We start from the raw sequence: 18,497 nt of genomic DNA, 5'->3' as shown, positions 1-18,497 counted from the left end.
GAAGAGTTTTGACGGGTTCATTTAAATAGTTCACTTAAATGCAATAAACTTTGTCATTGAAATCCTATTTTTCTCAATTCTTTGTTACATCAGCATCAATTTTCATCTTTACCAGCTTGGTGATCTCATAGCACATACTTCTTTGCACATAACATGATAGCACCGTGTAAAACTGTAGCACCAAAGCACCGTCAAACTACAAGGAAAACTAACCAAACAACATAGAAAAATAAACTCAACAAACATTCACAAAACATCTAACATTTTCCAAATAAATCAAACAATATACAAAACATACCTCGCTCTGCTTGCTGAAGGGATACAAAATGATAAAAGCTCAAGGCATTCTTCCGAGCTGTACCTGTTAGCTCGTGAACAAACGTAAATTGCTCTTACTCTACTTTGTCTCATTTAATTTAGTTGTAAAGATATCATAAATCACATGATTTTCTGGACAGAGTTCGAATTTGGGAATTTTAGACTTCACAAAATATCTGATTTGCAAATAACTGTTAAGGTTCGTGTAGGGTAAAGGAGCGAGGACTCTGGTGCAGAAAATAATGGGTCTTTATTATTAATTAAATTAAAATAAAAAGGCAAAACAAACTACCCCAAGGGGAAAACATTAATGAAACAAATAAACAATCAAACAAACTAGACTGGGCATGCTGGCAGGAATCAGGACTTTAGAACAGGACAAGGCAGGAAACGACGACAAACTGGCACAGCAGACATGAGGAGAATATAAGCAGAAGTAAATTAACACACAAATAGGTATACTAATAATGGGTTAACAAGGAGGGTGGGACTAGACAATAGACGGGAGAGCACATGACAGAAAGGCTGTTTCTCAATATGCGTTCTTCATCGGTTTTGCGTCCTTGTGTTCTCGTGTTCTCGTGTAATGTCATCATCAGCTGCCAAAATTCAGTTCCAACGCAAGTCCGTTCTCTGCGTTCTTCGAATTGAGAAACAGCCAAAGACAACACAAGCCATATACTCACATAAAACGAGACAAGAACACGCAGCCAATGAGAGAACTCAAGACAAGCACAACAATGGAGCATACAACAATAGCATGTGGCAACAATGTAAACATCCAGCCACGTGCTTAGACGACACCAACAAACGCAAGACACGAGCACATAATAGATAAAAACACCTTACCATGAACGCCAACCCAAACCCAACCCAACGAGCACATAATAGATAAAAACACCTTACCATGAACGGCAACCCAAAACGAAACCAACTAGATGGAGACGCTGAGAATGAAACAGCGCAATGTCGACAGAACCCCAAGTGGTGCTCACTGCAGAGCCACTTGGGCAGAGCTGAGCTTTAGCAAGGCGGAGCTTGGGCTCTAGCTCCTCCTTCATTGCACTTTTTCTACGAGAATAAAACACAAACAAGTACAAAAGCTTGTATCAAGCGGGAGGGTGCACAGTCTGCGCGTGCGCCAATGACGGCACCCATACAGAAACTCACAATGACAGAAAACGAATGCTCGACCAGAGAAAACTCAAGCCGAGCATCACATACAGGACAAGACAGAGCTAGTGTACGGGCTCTGCCACCAAAAACAAGAATTTACAAGACTGGAGGTGCAGAACCCTGACAATAACGGGGAAAATATGAGGTAAAGTATGAGGGAAGTCAGATTTTTCCCTAACTGACTGAAGGAAGCAAAACGCCCCTCTATATATAGATCCTTGATAAAACAAAACGTTTTTCCTCCAAACATAATAAGTTTTTTCAGTCCATGCCGGTAAGAATAAATGATTCTGACATATTGGTGCATATACAGAGGTCTTTGGTAGTGTTACTATATATATAGTTGCACTATTTCTGTATCATGGATTATTTTGTCATCCAAATCTTTTAGTAGAGGCATTGCCTTCACTGCCTCCAGAGAAAACGCCCCTGCAATTCATTTAATAAACAACACAAAAGACCAAGGACATAGATCATGTTGGCTAGATTTATCATTGCTCAAATGCAAGAAATTTGGCTCAATATCAGTGATTTGATCCAAATGTAGAACATGCTGATTATCTAAATCAATTACGGTCTTGTTTTATCATTGTTGTTTTGGCACACAGTGCAGTATTTTCCAAGTCTGTCAGGTAATCAGGCCATAAATGAACAGATGGCTAGAAAAAAAAGACATAAAGCTACAGGTTGTTCATAATCTACTTCATCTTACATCGTTTACTCAGTCCAAAATTGTCGAGAATTTTCTTTTCCGTACAACAAAAGCATGCAGTCATGCTCTGAGGAGGACGGAAAGCACAATATGAGCGAAATAATATTTCATATTCCCGCAGTATTCCCAGTCCATGTGTTATATAAGTCTTCTGAAGTCATAAAATAGCTTTGTGTGAGGAACAGACCTACGGGGCATTTGTGCTGACAGCCTAAGTGTGCAATAATTAACACTTGTTTAATGTGAGCCAGGCAATGCCAGTCCATCATTAAACTGTCAATTAGAGGCTGGGAGTGTTTACCAATAAATAAGAAGTGCTCGGCTACAGACTAGCAGAATTATCACTGCGCAGATAAGAACTTTTTATTCCGGCGAACAAGCTTTCTCATTAGTGACTGGGCAAAAAAATTCAATTTACGTGTGTTTTGTAGTGGAAAACTCCCAAGTATTTATGCTCACAAAGTGTGGGGATTTTTAAAAGGTGCTTAGTCAGGGTTGCCAAGTCAGTTTTCGCTGCAAAACTGGGCCACTTTTATGCTTTTGCCATGGGTTGGATTTTGTTTTCACACAAACCAGAAGTCTGAAGGTTTTATGACTGATCAACAGCCAATCTTCTGCATGCAAGTATAAACAGGCAAGAGGCTGAAGATACACTATGATACAATTTATTCACACCTTATCCTACTGACAGGTTTGGCTATTTTCCAGGAGAAATATGTTGATTTGAGAAAGCCAACACAACGCTATTAAACAACATTCCTTGTATATTCTTCTTCTGAAGCTAAAATTTCCAACTCCTAAAGATTTATTCACTTCAATAGCGCTTTTCACAATAATTTAACTTCACAAAAAGGTGCACATTATTCCATTACATTCATTCATTCATTTTCTTGTCGGCTTAGTCCCTTTATTAATCCAGGGTTGCCACAGTGGAATGAACCACCAAATTATCCTGCACGTTTTTATGCAGCGCATGCCCTTCCAGCCGCAACCCATCTCTGGGAAACATCCACACACTCATACACTACGGACAATTTAGCCTACTCAATTCACCTGTACCACATGTCTTTGGACTGTGGGGGAAACTGGAGCACCCGGAGGAAACCCATGCGAATGCAGGGAGAACATGCAAACTCCATACAGAAACGCCAACTGAGCCAAGGCCTGAACCAGCGACCTTCTTGCTGTAAGGCGACAACACTACCTACTGTGCCACTACGTCGTCCTATTCCAATACAATCAAAATAAAAAAGTTAAGGTTATTAGTTATCACAACTTTATTGAAAATCTCTTTCATAAGGGGCTTAAACCCAGTCGTTTGAAAACAATTTTTGAATATAACCAGCTTCTAATATTAAAAATACATTATTTTATTTTTCATAATCACACGTAATAAAAAAACAATCTTTAACTCTTTAAATTGCACTTTAGGCTAAATACCTGTATCTTTCAAATAACTAGTAAAATATTATATAAAAAATATAATATTATATGGCAAACACTAGAAAAATTAGTAGAAATTAGTTTATAAAACTGTTGAAAACAAAATGTGTCAAACAACAATTTTACATATTTGATGCAACACTATTTTTTTAAACTTCACAAGAGGGCTAATAATTTTGTCTTCAGTTATATTTCCCTTTATACCTTCTAATGCCCTCTACAGAAAGTCTGAAATTACAATAGGAATGAATTACAATAGGAATGAATTCATTCCTATTGTAATTTCAGACTTTCTGTAGAGGGCATTAGAAGGTATAAAGGGAAATATAACTGAAGACAAAATTATTAGCCCTCTTGTTTATTCATTCATTTTCTTGTCGGCTTAATCCCTTTATTAATCCGGGGTCGCCACAGCGGAATGAACCGCCAACTTATTCAGCAAGTTTTTACGCAGCGGATGCCCTTCCAGCCGCAACCCATCTCTGGGAAACCACTTGTTCAATAAAATGCTAAATTCTAGAGACATTCCTAGCAAAACAAATAAACATTTGCCATGACCTGTTACTCAAAAGCATCTTGCTATAGCTACTTAATTTATAATGTAGCCAAACTAAAATTTTTAAATCTTTCTTGCTGGATAAGCTTTTTATTTTGACATTCTTTTAACATTTAACACTGTGGATTATACAGATTTATGTTTTAAATACACCCTTTTAAGTAATGAGCTGTTCATCTTCTGCGACTGTGACCATCTTTTTGTAAAAACAGTAATATTTCAATTGCATCCACTACCACATTAAAAAACCTTGTAGTAATTTATAGAAATATTATAGTGTTTTATCAGTCCATTATAGTACAGTACCATTATAAAAATAGGCAATTTAATTTGTTGCTCTGGTATCAAAACAACTATAAACATAACCCAATCTTGAAAAAAAAACCTGTTCAAAAACACTATAATAGCCTATTTACAATAAATTACCATAGTATTTTTTTCATGAGGTCATTTGTCCGCGATAAAAAACGTAAATGCCTGATGTAAGGACATCTGATGTATTTTTTTTAGCCCTCCTCCTACTGCAGCTGCCTGCTCTCGTCTACATTTCAGTTAAGGCAAGGCGCACCTCAAACGAGCCTATTCTCCCTTTGTACGTGTCATCAGAGGAGGAAAGCCCCGCCCATTAATGACAATCTTTCCCTCATTAGCATATGACGTCAGTCTTGTTTATGAATCTGCCACTATGCTAACACAGGTATTTGTAGCTCCGGCCTCTTATCAAAAGAGTACAATCTCATTTGAATTTAAAGTGACAGTCACCGAAATGGCACAATTAGGCACAAACCGAAAAGTGTCAAAGAGTTATAAAACCTTATTTGTGTGGTATTTTGAGCTAAACTTCACATACACTCTCTACGGACATCAGTGGCTCATTTTACATCTTATGAAAAAGAGCAAAAAAGGTTCCCTTTAAATAAAACTTTCAGATTTTCTCAAGCCAAAAATGTTTGCTGTGATGAATGCACATTTAGTGGCACCTGCAGCCATACGGCTGTACGCACTGTGCGTACCAACCATGAGAGGGCGGGAATTAATGCAGCTTTTTATTTATTTATTTGTGACATAATTTAAATTGATTATTAAACAGTATACAATACAGCTGCCTGCTTTGCCACTATAGTGCCAAATCGTTGTAATACTTCGGTATGGTTACGGTTGTTTCGCCATTGAGCCTGGAACAGCGCGTCACTATTACAAACCGTTATCGGCCTGGAATTCTCCATACAGAGACAACTTTGCTGAACTGTGCTGACAGATTCTGTGTGTTGAAGTTGCGGCTCTGTTGCCAAGCTACCACAGCTGGCTTAGCGGAAGACCGTTAGTTATCAGACATCCACAAGTGAACTATACTACATTTAATATATATATATATATATATATATATATATATATATATATATATATATATATATATATATATATATATATATATATATATATATATAAATTATACAGGTCTAAACGATACCGTTTTGAAAAGGGTTTTAAAACCATAGAGCAGTCTCAGACAGAGAATCACTAACCCACCACATTCTTACGAACATATTTTATTTATTAAAGTTATTATTTAATTGACTTAGAAAATCTTAAAATAATAAAAAAGCCTATTACTGTATTTTATTTGTGGCTCAAGCTTGATTAAATTTATGGACATTCTAGGCAATGAGACCTTTACTTCGCCTGACTGAGTGTGAGGTTATTGCATGCGGTGCTGTATTTGGGAGCACAAAAACTCGCTCTGATCTGGGAGAGAACTTAACCAACAGCTACATGCACTACTGAAAAACTTCTGCACATCAAATAAAGACACGCTTAACATCATCAATGTCCACAATCCTATACATCCTAAATCCATGAAACATGAACCTTCAGACTCTTTGAACAACGAGGAAATAACTGCACTCCAGTCAAGCCAGACGGCTTGTTTTGTAATTTAATGCCAGAGATATCACCTGAAGGACGGTAACGGCGTGTTGTGATGTCAGCCGTCACCAGAGAAAGTCAAATCCTTCTTTACTTTTTCGGACTTTTGTTTGAAAGCTTTAGTGGCACTGTAGCTGTCCAAAATACTGTTGTGTGATTTAAATTATATTAACAAGTCAAAGGAATGAATAAATAAAATTAATATGCATTCTTAAATATCGGTTTTGCTTTTACAAAAACAAATGTTTTAGAAAATAAAACGAGCAATTTTCAACATTTCTTTTTTTTTCGATTTAGTTAAATATAAGTTGGACATTTATGGGGCCATATAACATGTTTCTGTGTTTTTTTTTCTCTCTGTGATCTTTAATACACACTGGGTAGCTATGCAAAATGTTTTCTAAAATGTCAAGCAGGATTTTGTCTATAGCTTTAATTATGAAGACAGTAAAATATAAAAAATAACAAAAATAAAATGATAAAAATACAAAGAAAAAAAGAGCAGAACTTTGCTAAATTATGAAAAAATATTAGTTTTTATTTCACTTGATGCATTCGTTACTTAATGTTTGAATACTGAAATAACAGCCATCGGAAGAGGGTGGGGCGGTGTCGGATTTGTGCGTACCTTGAAATAAAATCCTGCAGGCGCCCTTGCGCATATATGAACATGTATGTTATTTTTGTATGTTTTTTGGTGATGAGAAATGTCAAGGCTATTATACAGTGAATTTCTACAGTGTTTTTTTTTTTTGTCCAAATGGCAGTCCAGTCAAGTTCTCCCACACTAGAGTCAATAAATCATTTCTACATGGACCTTGCTTTGCACACCAGGAAATTGTCATGCAGGAACAGAAAAAAGCTTTTGGAGAAAAAAGATGGAGGCACTGAATCCACTACAATGATTGTGTGATGGAGCCTTAAGATTTGTTTCCACTGGAATTACTGGAATAGCCAAAAATATGTTAACTAAAAAGGCTGTTTTACCAACACGGAAGAATCTGTACACTGTAAACAAGCCTATTTCAATATATTCCTTCATTCAATACAAAAGCTTTGTTGGAAATGAGTCTATAATAACACATTTTCAGAACATCAGTCATGATAACGTCAGAAAAGATGCTTTATTTATATATGGACATCAGTGGAATTTTAACAGGCAGTTCAGTTAGTAAGTCCGATATTGATTCAGTAACCGCTCTGGAATGCATTTCCCAATAGCATCATTAGCCAGCTATAGCCACAGGTTCTGTCATTTAGTTCAACGATTCAGTGTTTCCCATAACTACAGCTTGGTTTTCATCTACTGTTGAATAATTCAGTTCAAAGATACAACTTGATTAAAACTGCTTAATCATCTGTTTGAACGATTATTTGAAGAATTGACTCCTAAGAGTCACTAGTATTTGAATTGGACTACATGAATTTGTTTAGATTTGATTAGACAAGTTTTGATTTACTTAAAGGGGACCTATAATGCAAAAATCACTTTTATAAGGGGTTTAAACACAGGTAACACACAATGAACGAACGAACAACCTAATGAAGGAAGGAACAAAACTATGAATAAACGAACAAATGAAGAGAGGAACGAAGGAAAGAACAAATGAATGAAGGAAGGGCAGAACAAACGTTGTAACATCATAAACGATTTCACTTCTGAGCCATGGAAACACCGCAATTCCTTCAACAAGTGTTTGATATGTGAACATAATTCAGTAAAAAGAATGCTAGAACCATATGAGTACCAGCAAGAGCTTTCATTTGAGCTGTAACTTATACATGTGTCATATGAAAAATACCGGGTCCTCAGAGTTTAACTGGTTAATTATAGTGTTTCATATTTTTCCAATTAATATTTTTTGTTCAATTTCAATCAGAGTATATTTAAGAACGGAGAATCATTTTTAAATATCACTTATTACTTATTTTAAACAAATACATTTTAAAAAATCAGAATTTGAGTGAGTTGGTAACATATAATTGATTTCATTGCTTTAAAAAGCATTCAATATTTTAAGTAAAAAATAAATAAAAATCTGGCCCAAAAATTTTTTTAAATAAAATTTTTATAGTTTCTTCTGCTAAAATGTAGCTTAAATTTCACTTTGTAATTAATACATGGCATTATTCTGGAGTGGTTGTGTGTGTGTGTGTGTGTGTGTGTGTTATGTTTTTGCAAATGTTTAATGCTGCTTCTTACATTTTATAGTAAGCCTGTATATGAGAGGATCAGAGATGTGAGACTCAGAGCGGGTTTGGATTGGTTATTGGGCTGTCTCTGTCATACAGACAGGCAGCTCTGGGTTTGGTATTGTTTATGAAGTGTGCTGGGATGCGGTATATGTAATGATTCCACATTCGCCCTGCTCATCTGGGCTCTGTGAGCCGCCTGTCTGTTTCGAAGCGTAAATTATTCCTCTGCTCTTCCGCCTGCTGGCTGCTGCCTCTGCGTTACTGAGCCGAACTAAATGCATTTCAATGAGAGAACGGTTCCAACTTTTCCACTCCTCAGGGGGGAAACGGGAAAGCGAAATATGCAGACATATAAAGTTTTAAAGGAATAGGGAATAGTTCACCCCAAAAATAATATTCTGTCATTTTTTTACTCACCCTCCTCAAGCCATTTCCATCCGGTATGAGTTTCTTTCCTCTGTGGAAAACAAAAGGATCAATTTTAAACATGTGCTTCACCACTCTCAAAATTACAATGAATGGAAAACAGAGCTTTCAAGCTTAAAAAATGACTCAAAAACAACATAAACACAGTCCATGACTCATTCTAAGTATTATGAAGCTATGAAATAGAACAAACCCAAGATAATGTCAAGACAATGCAACACAGGCTGATTGTGAATATGTACCCCATCCACATTTCTGGAGAATGTGAATTATGTTGCCAGAGTTACGTCTGTCTTCTGTTCGTTTTTGCTCTATACCAGCTGACCGCTTACCTCCATATGCTTGGCTTTTCTGGTGTTACCAGTTTGCCCAGTAGCTCGCTGCATCTGTTGGCCGACTTGGGATGCAGTGGCGTAGCGGACGGGCCCGCAGGGCACGCACCGCGGGGGGGCCCCGCGTGATTAGGGGGCCCCACGTCGTCGCGATTTTCAATAATGGAAAATCCAGGAACCGCAATAATCAAACTCTTGGGAACAACTGTGGCCGGAACCAAAGATCACAGGTCTGTGTTCTCTGAACACCTCTCAAGCGGTGGACTACTTCATTCTGATTGCTTGCCGCCGAACCGCGTCATAGCCAATGAAGACGCGCCGCTGTTTCTCGCCGCCGGTTCTTGTTAAAAAATGAATGACTTCTGGCTACTTTGACGCTCTCGCCGCTTTCGGTTTGTGATCGCTCCTCAGTTTGTGAAGGATTCCCCACGTTGTCGCTCCACTCCGCCTCCTTTTCCCGCACCTCAATTTGTGACATAGATATATACAATAGATATTGTATAGGGACCCTGAGCATGGGTCAATAGAGCCGCCACATTGGTACAGTGCTCCCAGGACAAATGTCATTCAACCGCACTAGTCAAGTGTTTTTACGTGAAGATGCGGGACTGTAGCGCTGTCTACGAGTGTAGTAACAAGCAAACAAAGAAAACAAAGCACAAAGGCAGAACATTCCATAGGTAATATTAAGTTTTTTTCTGTTTTTGTATGTTCTGAAATTTGTGCTAAACAGGTAGCGTTATTGATGATAACAGCCACTTACTGCATTCACCATAAGGCAAAGTAGCTCCAATTCGCACTAAATACTCGGCTCATGCTAGCTTTGTTGAATAAAATCAGCAAACAATGCAAAAGAAATATGACAACGATGCTGCGCTGCCAGAAACTTGTATTATTGTCGGCTAACGTTAGTGAAAGAGTCGTTCATAATGGAGATTCATTCACAAACAAATCGCTCCCTCCGTCAGTATGAGAAGTGAAAGCAGAAGAGGAGCTGTGTTTCAGGACATGATTAGATAAAATTTAACAGGGAGGGTGAATAGTACATTTCTATACACACAAACACAAGCTTTTTGTCAGGAATGCCCGTGCGATCACTGATCCATCAATGTAGAAAAGTGATGTAAAATTATAATTTTCATAATTAAAAAAAAATACTAACATCCAGGAAAACTCCCGATCATAGATATATGTGTATATGTGTATATCTCTGGCTCTGCCGCCCCCAAACACCTCCCACCCAAACCCCACCGACCCCCTTGAAAACTGGGGGCCCCATCGGTGATCCCTGCAGGGGGGCCTCCGCATTTTGCGCTACGCCACTGTTGGGATGCGGAGCGGAGTTAACCTTGACGACGGGGTTTAGAACGGTTCCAGAAACCATGTAAAACAAAAGCAAAAATAATAAAGTAAATAACAAAAGGCTGAAAACATGGCGAAATCCCACAGCAGCGATGGCCTTTTTTTTTCTAGATTGCTTTTCAGTTGGGTTTAGGGAAGGCGATGATCGGGTAAATCGGTACTTTTGAAAACACTATCAGTTGGGTTTTAGGAAGGAGGTGGGTGAGGGTAATTGGCCAGTCAGTTAGTCATTCAATCGACAGTGGCCTCTGGTGGATTTATGTGAGAACTGCAAGCACGAATAGCCCTAATGAAAGACATTTGGGTCAGTCGTCAGTCAGTTGGTAGGTCAGTCAGTCAGTCAGGCAGGCAGTCAGTCAGTCATTCAGTAGTATACACTTCTTTTTCATTTCAGTCTTTACTTTAACCAATTAAAAAGAAAAATGTCATAATAAATACAATTATTTTTATTAAAAATGGATTTATGTTTTGTTTATTGCATATAGTTAACCGGCTACCACCGCAAGTGCGGGAAGCCTGTAATTGATCGTTTTTTCCAATAAGGTGGGGAAATAAATACATTTAAATTTTTATTAAGTGTTGTTCACATTAAATAATAATAAAACAAAAGCACTGATTTAAAAAGTATTCTGTGACACCCACATCCGTCATTAAAACGCAGGTTTATGTTTTAAATAATAACTCGATGAATGGAATCGATGCATTAATTTTAGGCCGATAAAAACGATTTAACGTCTATGCAATTAATGCAATACTATAGGCCTATCTAAAAACTAAACTATTATATACTAACTTTTGGGAAACAGCAAATCAATGTAATGAAGGAAGTTGCGACCTTAGTTGGCTAACGATGGTTTTGGGAAACGCATCCCAGGTTGTAAATTATATTTTTCCACACTAGTCTATGCAGTACAACAGGTAACAATTTTGCTTTTGACCTAGATATCCAGTCAAAGCACCACACATCCAAGCATTATGTATATATTAGCTTTAATTCTTCTTCTTGTTGTTATACATTAGTGAACATAATGTGCTTTTTGAAACAAGCAGATTTTTTTCTTTTTCTGCATGCGAGAAATGAACATAGAAAATGAACAGACGTTAAATAATATGCGGCTCACTTTGCGTGCGAATTTAATAATAATTTATTAATTTCATATATTAATTAAAAACTGGCACACGTTTTGAGTGCATGAGAGTGTTTTACATGAAGTGGCTGTTAGTCAAATATTTGTAACATAGCCTGTAATAAATAATAAATAGCCTACTGATAAAGTAAGTTCAGGTGATCACAAGTTCACTATCAGGTGATGTGCTCCACCGGCACAATAATCTCAATATTATTTTGTAGAGTGTGCTGTGCCTCGGTTTTCATTTGCGCATGTTTAAGATTTTAGGTAATAACATTGCTATGATGGTCAAAGAAATCGAAACATTGTTTTCACCCCAACACAATTTATTAGGGCACTATAAAGGCTAAAGAACTTAATTCTTATATTTGCTCTTTGCAGCCTAGGGTTATACTTCTCACCATGTATCTTTTCTAAAACATACAGTCAGGCATGTGCACACATAGTGCTCAACCTGTGTAGTGCACATGCCCTTTTTAGTATTGGATAGAAAGTGCCCTTCCAAAATGATCTGAAGTGCCCCAGTGACATCCACATCCACAGGAGCTGCGTGCAGAATAGTGTAAAAGCATGTTTATTACTAAGAAAAGTAAAGCAAAATTACATTTCATTTGAACACATCACATCCCATAAGGTACACACACAGAACCATCTTATTAGTATCGTGAAAAGGCAAAGCTGAAAATCTGTGGTTAAAGCATCCACTACCGCCGCGGTATGAACGGCGGCAAAGGGAACAAATTGAAGAAGTGAGTGTAACATCTGTATACAGTTTCATTAAAAAGCATGTCAAATACAACTCCTTTATTTTAGACACAGAATTGTTATGGTATTCAGTAAGGCTGGATGTGTTCTGTTTTAAATTGTGTAATAAAAAACGTTAAAAAACTAGTGACTGAACTAACCACTCAAGCAAAATGTTTGACTGACTGTGTTGTCATGAGAATAAAAAAGGTAGAATTGGTAGATATTGTGTAGAGTGAATCCGGCATGATGAGTTTGACAAGGTGTTGTGGTGATTTGTTAACAACGGTGGGCTTTGGGATGCAACAATCGATCCTTTTATCTCATACAGTGTGTCATAGTGGATGACAACCAACACTGCATCTGATGCTTTACAACATCCCGACAGAAAGGCTAGATTGCAGCTTTTTCAGAGCTTCTCTTGACAGGATGGAGAGTTTAAAAGCATTGTTTGTTTAGTCGGTTTCTTAGTCAGATGTTAGATTTGCTTTATGACATCGCGCATGTTGTTAATGATGGCAAGCGATGATTGGCTGATTGAAGTGATGTGTATGTCGTGACAAGAATTTAGGAGATAAAATTACATCATTTTATCATAAATACAACAATCTTATCTGGTGTAGGGCAGCATGGTGGCTCAGGGGTAAGCACTGTAGCCTCACAGCAAGAAGGTTGCTGGTTTGAGTCCCGGCCAGTTGGGAGATCTGTGTGGAGTCTGCATGACCCACAGTCTGAAGACGTGCTATAGGTGAATTTTATAAACTAAAGTGGCCGAGTGCGAGAGTGTATGTGTGTTTCCTAGTACTAGGTTGCGGCTGGAAGGGCATCTGCTGCGTAAAACATATGCCAGACTAGTTGGCGGTTTATTCTGCTGTGGTGACCGGAAATGGAGATTTTTCAGGACCACACTCAAAACCAAGGGATATGAAAATTCCTAGAATGCACCATCTACAACGGCATCATGGCTGCACACGGAAGTAAAGAGATGCATGAATTAGTATTTTTTGTCATTATTATGAATTTTTACAACAGACAAGCACGTTTTAAAGGGCACATAGTTCACCCCTTTTTTATGATTTAATATTAATATTATGGTTGTTCTGAGTGTGCCAGTTTATGTTCAGTTAAACACACAGTTCAGATGTTTTTATTATAATGTTAAAAAGTGTCATGTTGGGGGTGTGTACACAGCTCGCTGTTTTAGGGGCGTGTTGCTTTACATGAAAATAAGTTTCGACTTCCTGTCCAACGTAACAAGGGGCGGGGCCAAGAGCTCCCACGCTCTGTGTTTGCAACAGACAGGCAGACAGAGTGAAGCAAGCAACATGAATGAGAGGATCAGCATTCAGCCGTACATGTACGTCTCTGACACAGACTTAGCAGAGAGTACGAAATCATTTGTGTCTTTGTATAGTTTTACAGGCAACTGTGTGCTAATTTCAACTGCCAAGCTTGTACACCGAGACTAAAAACCACGCATATTGAATAAACTTTGACTGAGGCACCGGATGCACCACTTGAAGTCACGACATGGCACACCAGACACTCTCAGTGACGCAGCAGAAACATGAAGTGTCCCAAATCATCGGGCCACACAGTGCCATGCATTCCAGAACTCCAAACACAGGACTCCACGCTGCCCCAAGTCGGAGGCTGGGCGCTGCGGGCGGCCGAAGCATCGCAGCATGCACCCCGATAGAAACCCACACCCAGAACTCCGAAATGCATGGCGCCACACAAAGAGTTGCTTCTGGTGTGCGACCTGCAGGCAAGTTTGTTGTTTTATTTCCAATGGAGAGACCCGCACATGACGCAACGCGCTTGCACTTTTCCAGCTGCACCTACTTAAGATCACAGGGAGCTTCTGTGATGCGACCGGTTGAAGTTTAAGGTAGACGCAATGAAAACTACACGTTTGCAAACCTACCAAAAGGTAAAAAATTGATCTTGTGTTGAGCCAAATGAGCCTTACATTTAAAAATAGAGCAAGGATGTTCCTTAAGTGACACCGCACTCAAGGCTGATTTATACTTCTGCGTCAAACACCGGCGTATGCTACGGCGCTGACGCATAGCCCTTCGCCGTGGCCCTCGCCGTCACTGACGTGCACCTCTCAAAAAGTGTAACTACACGTCGCAACGACGCATAGCGTAAGTTCTGTGATTGGTCGGCTTGGTAGCGCTGACGAGTCTGGGCGGGACCGAGAGCCGCGCGAATGGCGCGAGCGATTGTTTACAAGTGTGGAGTCCCGTGAAGGAGCTCCGGATGGAAAGTTTTGTTTTGTGTTTACCTCATAGTTAAAGTTGTTGCACGTCCGCCGGTTCCTGCCTCAAAATGAGCGAGTTTGAGCCACTTGTACATCCCGGAAGTGTTCAGGAAAAGCAAAAAAGCAGAGAAGAAACTCGACACAGAGGAACATTTACACCTCACTGCCCACTAGCGTTTCGGAAGTGTTAATGCAGACCGACAGAGACAGCGCGCAGAAGTATAAATGCACAGCCACGCGCGTTGCCTGCGCCGTGGGTTATGCCGGTCACTTGACGCAGAAGTATAAATCAGGCTTCACACGCTCAAAATGGCGGACGTGAATCAACAAACTAAGGATATGGTTACGCAGCTGTCAATCAATATTGGTGAGCGGGGGGACCGCACTCCTACGTCAAGTTGCGATCGCTCTGAAAACCGCTCCAATTGGTCCACCGTTTTTATGTTGTTGAATTGAAAAAAAAAAATGACTGTATGTGTGTATATCACCCCAATATGACGGTCTATACACTATACCTACTATACTATACCTACTATACCCGGTTTGTCCAAACAGCCTAAAAAGTAAATTTTTCACCATAGGTGCCTTTTAATATATTCAGAACCGCGTTTTACTGTCATGCTTAAAAAAAAAAAAACACCCGCTAAATTTTGCGATCTATAATCCCTAATAATAACTCCTGTACAGCCGTCCCACAACATTCTGACACTTGATGACACTTAAAAACAGAAAAGTCTAGTGGCTGGACATGAGCTTTTTACAGTGTCTGCTATAATGTTCGTGTTGTTGTCCTGTGTTTAAATAGATGAATATGACCATGGTGTAAATACACAGTACAATTATGATCCTATTGCCACATTATATCATTAAGACAACAAAATATCATTGCCTTCAGTAATTTCCTGAAGATAAATACCAAAAAAATAACGCAACTGGAATAACTACAGCAGTCGCAATCGTCGATCTCATATGAAGCAAGAGATTGTGATGACATATGATGATGTGTGCAGGTGCTGTAGTGCTGTCCCATTTCTTAGGGGTGTATTTTGAAGCCCTTTCCCTTGACATTCAGTTTCAAGGTCCAAGGGGAAGGGGTACAAAAACGGAATGGGCCCAACACATGCTAAAGTCTCAACTTTTTTTTTTTGCAATTTGCATACAGGAATAATCTTTCCACTTATGATGCAATTGCTTTCACCTGAGAGTTTGTGGACTACAGCCCAGCATTCAACACCATAGTGCCTGCCAAGCTGGTGGTGAAGCTCCAGGCTCTGGGTCTACACAGCTCTCTGTGCAACTGGATCCTGGACTTCCTGTCAAGCAGACGCCAGGTGGTCAGAATGAACAACATTACAACATCCACACTGATCCTCAACACTGGTACTCCACAGGGATGTGTTCTCAGCCCACTCCTGTACTCCCTGTACACATATGACTGTATTGCCAAACACAGCTACAACGTCATCATTAAATTTGCTGATGACACAACGTTGGTGGGCCTAATCACCAATAATAATGAGACGGCCTACAGAGAGGAGGTGCACACTCTGATGCAGTTGTGTGAGGAAAACCACCTCTCACTCAACATCAGCAAAACCAAGGAGCTGGTGGTGGAATTCAGGAAAGAGAAGAGAGACACCAGTGGAGAGAGTCAGCACCTTTAAGTTTCTTGTTGTCCACATCGCAAAGGATTTGACATGAACTGCCAACACAGACACAGTGCTGAAGAAGGCACAACAACGCCTCTTCTACCTCAGGTGTCTCAGGAGGTTTGGAATGAGCCCCCACATCCTCCGCTGGTTCTACACCTGCACTGCGGAGAGCATCCTGTCTGGCTGTATTACCACCTGGTATGGAAATAGCACCAGCAGCAATCGCAAAGGCCTACATAGGATTGTGCAAACTGCTGGACGCGTAGTAGAAGGTGATCTTCCCTCCCTCCAGGACATCTATACCAGACAGTGCATGAGGAAAGCTAAGAGAATTATCAGCGACTTCGGCCACCCAAGCCATAGACTTTTCTCTTTGCTACCCTCAGGCAGACGGTTCCGCAGCATCCGGTCACGCACCAGTCGACTGATGGAAAGCTTCTTTCCACAGACTATCAGGCTGATTAACACCTAACACACCCTACACAGACTCTTCCATACCCCTCACTGCACACCACCAATATGTAGCATGTACTGCACTTTAACCAATCCATACTTGAAACAATACTGCCTACTACTATGGGTACACATCGCTGTCAATTTTACATTGTCCTGTTTTTTTGGGAGTATGCTGTTGTATTTTGCACTGTCTGTATTTTGCACTGTTGTTGTATTTGCAATGTCTGTATTTTGCACTGTCATTGTATTTGCACTGTCTGTATTTTGCACTGTCATTTTATTTGCATTGTCTGTATTTTGCACTGTCGTTGTATTTGCCCTTTCTGTATTTTGTACTGTCTGGAGCCAGCACCTAAGCTTTTCACTCATCATAGCACACGTGCCGCTGATGATGTGACAATAAAAGTGACTTGATTTGATTTTGACTTTGAGTTGTTCAAGCTCTAAAAGTGATTTCACTTCCATTGTGACGTATAAAGCGGCTTCTTTGTGCACAAGTGATTTTTCAGGCTCACAGCATTAGAGAGATAAAAGTAGTTCTTTAAAAAGCTCTCTATTTTCTTTCGCTTACAATCTAAGTTAAGAGTTCATTACTGTCACCTCAGTGGTCCATTCATTAATTTAGGCCCTTGTCCGTTTCATGCCAGACCGACTGGCAAAGGAACAAATAGCTTGTTACACTATTACTTTATTAGGACCAAGTGTTCTGTTGTTGTTGTTTTTTCTTTTGGTCTCCTCTGATCTCTTTCTCTTATCAAAATCTCGTTCACTATACATCTGTGGAATTCAGTGAAGCATTCATATCTCACAATGAGATACATCTTGCAATCAGCATCAAACAGTTTGATGCAGCCTCCCAAAATCGATGCAACACAATCAGTGCATCTCTATAGCGGATCTTCCATTGATTGTAATGACAACAAATAAAAGGAGTATTAGAATGTGACTTTTTAAATTTTACCCACCCCCCCACCACCCTGAGAACAAAAACATGATGGAGTGATATTACAGCGGTGTTGATATCCAATGAAACTGAAGTAAATAACTGCAGTGGAAAAACTCACTTTGAGACTACATCAACCCAGGCAGCAAAGAATTCTGGCCCAGATTTGGCATGAAGCTGGCACAGCAGGCATTTGTTCAGCACTGGCATACAGCATGTGGGCCAAACATGGCCCAGGTTTGGCAGAGGTATAGCGTTGTCTTTAAGGCAGCAACCAAGACTTGGGCCAGATATCAAATGTAGTATTTGTCCCAGATGTTAAAAATTTATATGTGGGCCTCGTAAGTTTGGCCTATCTTGACCCACTTTTAAAATACATTTTAACAATAAAATACATACCAACCATGTCGCTTTGAGAAAAAGCATGGCCAAAAAGCAAAATGCCTCATGTGTTTGTCAAATTCATTGCAGTCTTGACACGCTAACATATCAGTCCCATGCAACGGCTGGAGAAAAACAACTTTTCCCGGATAGCAAGATAAGGAGATGCTCTGAAATTCCTGTTCCCTGTCAAGGACACCTGTTGAACTCTACAGACTTACACACACACACATTTGATTCATTTTATTTGGAATGACTAATACTATTAAAACAACACAGCATCCAAATAATCGTAAGGAGCCCATAATGTTTCACAATAAAAGCAGCATGCAACCATTGATGATCTTTTGCGTGGCACTAGACACTCAATCCATTCTACGTGCAGTATTAAGTAAATGGATTAAGGATAGAGATGGCATCGTCTTCTCCACACATGAAGACTGCCTATTATTGCAGATACAGAACAATACTTTGCAAT

General features: G+C 39.3%; 1 long non-coding RNA gene across 1 annotated transcript in view; it reads right to left on the bottom strand.

Annotated features, from left to right (window-relative positions):
• Positions 1-8,788, bottom strand: part of LOC141375581 (uncharacterized) — a 41,060-nt gene extending 32,272 nt beyond the window's left edge. The window contains exon 1 of the long non-coding RNA XR_012384112.1: positions 8,745-8,788. This is a non-coding gene — a long non-coding RNA (uncharacterized lncRNA). The remainder of the gene's footprint in view (positions 1-8,744) is intronic.
• Between the last annotated feature and the right edge of the window lie 9,709 nt (positions 8,789-18,497).

This window comes from Danio rerio, chromosome 8, assembly GCF_049306965.1.
Source record: "Danio rerio strain Tuebingen ecotype United States chromosome 8, GRCz12tu, whole genome shotgun sequence".
Lineage (NCBI taxonomy): Eukaryota > Metazoa > Chordata > Actinopteri > Cypriniformes > Danionidae > Danio > Danio rerio.
Note: the sequence above shows the minus strand (reverse complement) of the source record. Positions and strands in the feature narration are given on the sequence as shown.